The sequence below is a fragment of the Cupressus sempervirens genome, chromosome 8, assembly GCF_028749045.1.
Source record: "Cupressus sempervirens isolate cs-2001-9-10 chromosome 8, ASM2874904v1, whole genome shotgun sequence".
NCBI lineage: Eukaryota > Viridiplantae > Streptophyta > Pinopsida > Cupressales > Cupressaceae > Cupressus > Cupressus sempervirens.
Window position 1 is genome coordinate 90,650,139 of NC_143125.1, and position 8,082 is coordinate 90,658,220.

The window sequence follows — 8,082 nt, forward strand, 5'->3', positions numbered from 1 at the left end:
ATCCCATTTAGTACTTAAACATTCTCAGGCACGCCGAACCGAAGCATCCCTAAGGGTCACTAAATGCCATAGGGCTGCGATCTTTGATGGGGCATATCTCAAAGCTTGTGTGAGGTATGGATGTGATTATAGTTCCTATAGGACCATATTGAAAATACCTAAAATAATCTCTTTCACTTTTTGAAGACCATACTACGTTTTGATTTTGTGATGTCATGTCAGGTGATGCTGAAACTTGTAGTGTTGACCATTACAAAGTTGCCAACTACCAAATCTCTCTCACCTTTCATCATGGGATCAAAATGTCTACTCCGTTAGCTCCGAGAAACTAGGTAAACCCTATCCCCAACCTCATCCTATCATGTTTAGTGCTCAAACATTCTTGGGCACGCCAAACCAAAACGTCCATAAGGGTCCCTAAATGCCATAGGGTTGTGATCTTTGATGGGGCATATCTCAAATCTCTTACGAGGTATGGATGTGATTCTAGTTCCTATAAGACCATGTTGTGGAGACTTACAATAAAATCTCTTGGTTTTTAGAGACCATACTCTATTTTGATTTTGTGATGCCATCTTACGTGATGCTGAAACTTGTAGTGTTGGCTAGTACAAAGTTGTCAACTGCCAAATCTCTCTCACCTTTCATCATGGGATTGAACTACCTACTCCATTAGCTCTAAGTGGGAAAGTAAACCCTATCCCTAACCTCAACCTATCCCATTCAGCACTTGAACATCTCATGCATGCCGAACTCGAACTTCCCTAAGGGTCACTAAATGCCATGGGGTTGTGATATTTGACGGGGCATATCTTAGAGCTTATCTGAGTTATGGATGCAATTATAATTCCTATAGAACTTTTTTGTAGAGACCTGCAATAACCTCTCTCACTTTTTAGAGATCATACTCTATTTTGATTTTGTTACGCCATCTTGGGTGATGTTGAAACTTATAGTGTTGGCTAGTACAAAGTTGCCAATTACCAAATCTCTCTCACCTTTCGTCATGGGATCGAATTGTCTACTCCATTAGCTCTAGGTGACTAGGTAAACCCTATCCCCAACCTTTCTCCATCCTATTTAGTGCTCTAACATTCTCGGGCATGCCAAACTAGAATGTCCCTAAGGGTCACTAAATGCCATAGAACTGTGATCTTTGATGAGGCATATCTTAGAGCTCATCCAAGGTATGGATGCAATTCTAGTTCCTATAGGACCATGTTGCAGAGACCTATAATAACCTCTCTCTCTTTTTGGAGATCATACTCCATTTTTATTTTGTGATTGCATCTTGGGTGATGCTGAAACTTGTAGTGTTGGCTAGTACAAAGTTGCTAACTTCCCAATCTCTCTCACCTTTCATCATGGGATTGAGCTATCTACTCCATTAGCTTTGGGTGGCCAAGTAAAACCTATCACCAACCTTGTCCCATCCTATTTAGCACTTGAACATTCTCAGGCATGCCAAATTGAAATGTTCCTAAGGGTCATTAAATGCCATAAGGCGGCAATCTTTGATAGGGCATATCTCGGAACTCATGTGAGGTATGGATGCGATTCTAGTTCTTGTAGGACCATGTTGTTGAGACTAAAGTAACCTCTCTCACTTTTTGGATGTCTTACTCCATTTTGATTTTGTAATGCCATCTCAAGTGATGCTAAAACTTGTAGTATTGGCTAGTACAAAGTTGCCAACTACCAAATCTCTCTCACCTTTCCTCCTGGGATGAAATTGTCTATTCTATTAGGTCTAGGTGGCTAGGTAAACTCTAGTCCCAACCTTTTCCCATCCCATTGAGCGCTCAAACATTCTCGAGCATGTCAAATTAGAGCATCCCTAACAAATATAATAACACATTAAGGGGCTTACAAGAGTTCATAAGTTTCTATTTATCTCCCCCACGTTGAAAATATCATGGAGAAAACATGTTGTGATGTGTATAAGGATAAGATTATAAAGGGCTCATAACTTTTCCTCCTCAACATAACTCACTATCATAAGGGTTTATTAGAGGTAGGCTTAATATTGCACATATTCTAATCTACCATAGGTTTATAAGATTGTGTCAAAACTATCAAAGGAATGATAGAGATCACTATTTTACATCATTATGAGGGTTTACAAAGATATAATCAATGCATCACTATTTTATGTTACTATAGAGACAACATTAATGATAACCAATGCATAAGGTAAGGGCATTACGGAGGAATGAGATCAAAGGAAAATATTCAAGGCAACAATAGTGAGTGTGATGAACAACTTTTTAAACCTTTGTAGTAGTTGGATCTTTGCTTCATTAATGTTTCATTAAATTGTGAGAATCCTATTACATACACCCTATTTTAAAGTGCTAGGATCAACATAAGTGTAGCATTAAAAAAATTCATCCAATTTTGGGGTGGAAGTTAGGGAATTTTGTGGGAGCATGTTTGTCCAACTCTCATAAAAATTGTGATGTCATCTTTTCCACTCACATTAGGGCTAAAGGTGAGTTGTATTTAGCATAGGTGAAATGCCAAGATAGTCTAGATTCAAAGAACTAGGAACTAGTTGCATCATAATTGTCTCAACATGATGCCATAAAAGTATTCCTCTTCAAAGTTCTTCTCCTCCTTAATTGCAACAAGTCTGAGTCCACAAGTTGCTATGGGGTGGATCATATTGTTGTTTTTGGGATAATATTTTGATATACCCAAACATAATGAATGAATGATAGTAGCTCTTTGCATTTAGATAGGGAATTAGAAGTTAAATTTCTTTTTCTTGCCTTTAAGTAGTTCAAAATTGATTTCATTTTTTTCTATTCATTTTGTAGCACATTTAAATTATGGCTAACTTTTTCAAAGGTAATTCTTACCATTTGGCAACACATATAAACACATTACAATTCTTTAAAAAATTATGAAAAACTATTGATGAGTAGACTGACCATATAAATTTTATATATTAGTTTGTTAACAAGAAGGAATTATTTTCTTTAATGTTTCATCCTAAGAAGTTGTTCTAGAAATCACATATTGTTGAATTGATTGCTTTATTATTTGTTTCACTGGCAATAATTTACAAAAAGTTAGTATCAATACTAAATAGAATAAAACTAAAACAAATACTTCTGTGTAATTTTAATCATTTAATAATCATAAAAAGTGTTATATATATTTAGTTGTTCAAATTAATTTGGATTGGTTAATGGATTCATGTCAAGGTTTGAATTGTTGACCAATAGCCATTAAATGAGACCAACCTAGTTAAAATTTTGTTGGGGGTACTTTTGGAGGACTTTATGACATTATTGACACTCCCATCCCGAACTAATAAATAAGGAAAAATATGGAAAAGATGGTTGAAGTAAAATCTCAAGAAGTGATGTAGTTAATGAGCCATAAGAAATCTACGTGTACATTCCCCAACTTATAACGAATGGTTGGCTATAAAGGCTCCATATGCTGGCCCAAAAATGGAAGCCAAGGATGTAACCATGCATGTATTGGCATAGTGTCCCTCTGAGGATCCCAAGTATCTACTACTGCTATTAATCATGGCATGACTATATGATCCATAACATTATGAAGTATTGAAGCATGTAGTAACTTCTCCTATGTCTCTAGAAAATGTAGCATAGGTTTAGGGTCCGTTGGCTCCTAGGAATTTGTAGTAGCTATTCTGAATACTATAAGATTAACTTCAATGAAGAGTTGACTGTAAGGAGTTAAAGAAGCAATTCTACTTCTATGTAAATTCCAAAATCACAAGGCTCATTCTCTTACATAAGCCTTTTCCACAATGACTTTACCTCTAAACCATGCAAAGGATGTTGAAGTGGTTCCCAACATTGAAACACTCTTATTAACAATTCCAGAGCTAAACATTATGCATAATAGAGAGCATCTTATCTAGTGTAGTACAAGATTGAGTAATTCTACCTATAAAATTCTATCTTCTATAAGGTACAACATTGACCAATTGTGCATATAAGGAAATATATGCATTGGAATACATGTGAGTTCCCATTACAATTGGTATTCTATGATGGCAGATCTAACATATGGAATTATTGAAACCTTAAGAATCCTATTAAGCTCTACATCATTACCAAACCTTGGAATTAATTAATGTTTTATTTTCAGTTTCAGATTTGTTATATGCTTGTAATAATAATTTATGATAAATGTTTAGATGCATAACATAGAAGGCATGCTTTAAACATGAATAAGAAGATCATAAATCAATATGACAATGACATAAATTGCAAATGATAATTTTTTGGCTTTAACACTAATAAAGTTTATTACTGATCAATATTGTATCAAAAATTCAAATTGATTAGGTATTGAATTAAGCTTGATAAACAAATGACAGAGAAGGAAAACTTTAAACATGAACAAGATCATAAATCATATGACGATGACATATTGGAAATGATAAACTTATTCTTAAATAGTGATAAAGTTTATTGTTAATCAATATTCTATCAAAGTTTTGAACTGATTAGGTATTGAATTTAATGTCATACATGAACATATCTAATTTAATGTCATACATGGACAAACATATAACATAAAATGATAACCAATAATTTCATAAGTCTAATAATGTCATGAATTAAATAAATGTCATACCCCAAATATAAAATGTCATATATACATCAAACGTATATCGAATATTCCCACTGACATAAAATCCAACATATATGACCACTAATGTCTATACATGTACATGTCTATCAACTATATCTTCTCCTTCCCACGAGGGGAAGGAAACAAATCTCTAGAGGCCTTCAGTCGTCATGTGGAGGGAGACAGTGGTGATGATGGTATCCTCCTCACACGCTTGCTTGTTATCTTGTTGAGGCTTTTCTCTAACTCAAGATGATACAAATAAAGTAGATATGAGTCAATATTTATTATAGATTGAAATCAAATATATGTACACACAAAATTAATTATTTTCTTACCCCCATCATATAGTCACTCTGCAAGTCCACCTCAAAGTCTTGTGGATGATCAAGTGTGTCAAGAGCCTACAAAAATTGAATCAATATAATCACTTATAAGTAAAATTAGAAGTTTTGATACTAACTATTATAAACAACAACTAAAACTAAGAAAATTCTTTCGTACCTCAGTCAATGGCTATGAACTAGCCATAACTACAACCGCTCCACAATCAACGGAGTATGAGAGATGAAGAGGAGTCTCTGATGTCAAGAGTTGCATGTCATACAATACATGTTAAGTGTAGCATGAAACAAGAAATAAATATAATCAAATAAATTAAATTAACATGAAACAAATCTACCTCTATGAAGCTTGTGTTGCATCTAGGCTTGGAGTCTGTAGTGAATGTCAAAAATCTTGTAGAGAATTGATGTACATGCATAATTAAATTGATACATACCTTTGGACTTGTCGAAGGGAAAAAATGGGCTTGGGGGATCGCTACTAGGCCCGCTAACACTCTGACCCTAAATTTTGAACAATGTCAATACATGCTAATTAATTAGTCACTCATTATAAATATTAAATACAATCAAATTAGTTTATTATAATTGTAATTTACCTATGTGTCAATGCTAAATGTCCCATTCATGAGCTGATTAGTCACTAGCCCATCATCCACACCATCTTCAGCATGACTGCAAAATGTGCATAAGGATCTACATGATGTGCACATGTGACCACAACATGCAGAAGGCTCCTCCTCAACTAATGGATTCATGCAATGAATGAGGGTCTACATCAAAGCTCTAATAGTCCCTAGAGCACTGGTCTCTACATGTTCCTTCACAACTGAAGGAATAGCCACATGCTCACCCTATGGGTTGACCATAGATGCCCTAACTACATTAGGGTCATGATGTGCCCCTAGCCTCTCAAATGATGACCCCCACCTCTACCTTAAGAGTCTAATATATCAAAATAATTGGGGATCTCCTTAAAGAAAAATTCACAATACAATTTCCTTAAGAAATACATGGGGACCTCATGATTATTGCAAGGAGGGGCATCAAAAACCATCCACCATCTATCCCAAAAGTTATTTCTAATAGAATTGTGTATGTAACAGTGGATGGGAAACTATGTAGTACCCTCTCTAACAGTATCTTGTTCACTAGGTTTTCTAAATAATGCACATATTCTACCTTTTGGTATATCTTATTTTTAACATCTTGATATGATAATTTATTTGCATTATATCTTTTTTGTTCTTCCCTCTTAACCCACCAAGCATCTAACTAACCACGAACATAAGCTATGTGGGTCTTAATGGATTTGAGGGATGATGCCAACTGAGCTCTCATTGGATTGGTTTGTCCACATTGTTTCAACTGACCAATGAGTCCTTCTAATTTAGTTTTGCCTCTTTCTATTTCATTTATTATATCTTGTTGTGTTCTAGGAGGAGGTCTTGCAATTGGTTCAAGTTGCAAAATTTTTTGTTCTTCTTGTAGAGGGTTTTGGTTTTGATTTTCTTAAGGGTTTTGGTTTTGACCTTCTTGGGGATTTTCTAATTCATTATTGACATTACTTGATAAGAAATCAATTGAAATCTAAATAAATAAACAAAATGAAAAAAATTGAAAAAAACCTATAAAACAATATAAAAAACATATCAAACAATGCAAAAACAAAGTTAGATAACATATGACATGCTTGTGATCTTGAACTTCGATGGCGAGGATACATATTGGCAAGGTGGGTGCTAAAAAACTTGTTTTGTTGCAATCCGTGTATGCGCTATAGCAAGAAGTAGCAAAAAAGAGTTAAAATGAATGGGCTATGGGTATGCAGCCCATTTATTAAAATTAGGTTTTTTTTAAAGTGCATCAGTGCTATACTGCATGCATGCTATTGAAAATTAGAAAAAAAAAAAAATGGTGTCACCTTTTTGACACCACAACTTGGTGCACATACCCACTATTGTATACCAAATTCATACTTAGATAATTATCTTGATGCCAAAAGCTATGTATCTTTATTTCAAAGGTTTTTTGTAAGCATGTACATCATGTATTTCCATAAATGAAAACAATTACATATCTTCATTACCCAATTGTCAACAATCTCCCCCTTTGCCATTGATGGCAACAAAATAGGGAAAATTTGCTAAGTAACAAATATTTAAAAAATAATACAGTAACATCACATCTATTACAATTTGTCCATCTTCCATATACACCCCCTTACAATATGATTTCATACTTTACAATTTATATCTTCTCTTTATCTGATTTACAATTCTCTCATACATTTTCTCCTACTTTGACATCAATGACAAAGTTTAGAATGTCAAAAACTATCAAAAACTACTGTCAAAAATGTTGTTCTTCTGCCTTAAGCTGATAATATCTTCACGCAATCATCAAAATTTTTCTTAAGATTTCTCATATCTTTAGATCATGCATCCTTGGTTGACTCAACAAAGGTGAGAATTGCACATAAGGCAAATGATGCAATCTCAGTTTTGCATTAAGGTCCGAATATAGAAAGTTAGAATAAGTATCCTTGGCCTTGACATATTCCTCCAACTATTTCTCAACCATAGATATTTTTAGAGTAGTAGACTCTCTAAAATCTAATACCCTCTTCAAGATTTGTTCCTTCTGAAGTTTCAGTTTCCTGATATCATTATGAATACTAGCCACTTGTCCTTCAAAATCATCAATTTTACAAGAAGGATGTTGTATCTAGCTAGATACAGCCTCTATCTCACTCATCTTACCTTCAATTTGACTATCAACATCAGTAAACTTTGAAGACAAGGTGCACTTAATGTACAATATCTTGCCATCCTGTTGACATTTCTAAATTTCCTTGATACAAGTATCAAGACTTATCAAATTGTTCTTGACATTTTGACAAATAGTGCTAAACAAGTCAGCATAATGAGAGATCTGTATCTTTTCTTTTGCAACATTCAAAAAAATAATGAATTCATCGTCAAATGACTTTAGCACTGCCTGTGCCCTCTATTTAGGATTTACCTCTATATGCTGCAATGCTAGAGTACTATGTAATCTATCGGTAACCTTCATTAAGGATTTTTGTAGACTCTTCACTGTTTCGTTCTTCTCAATA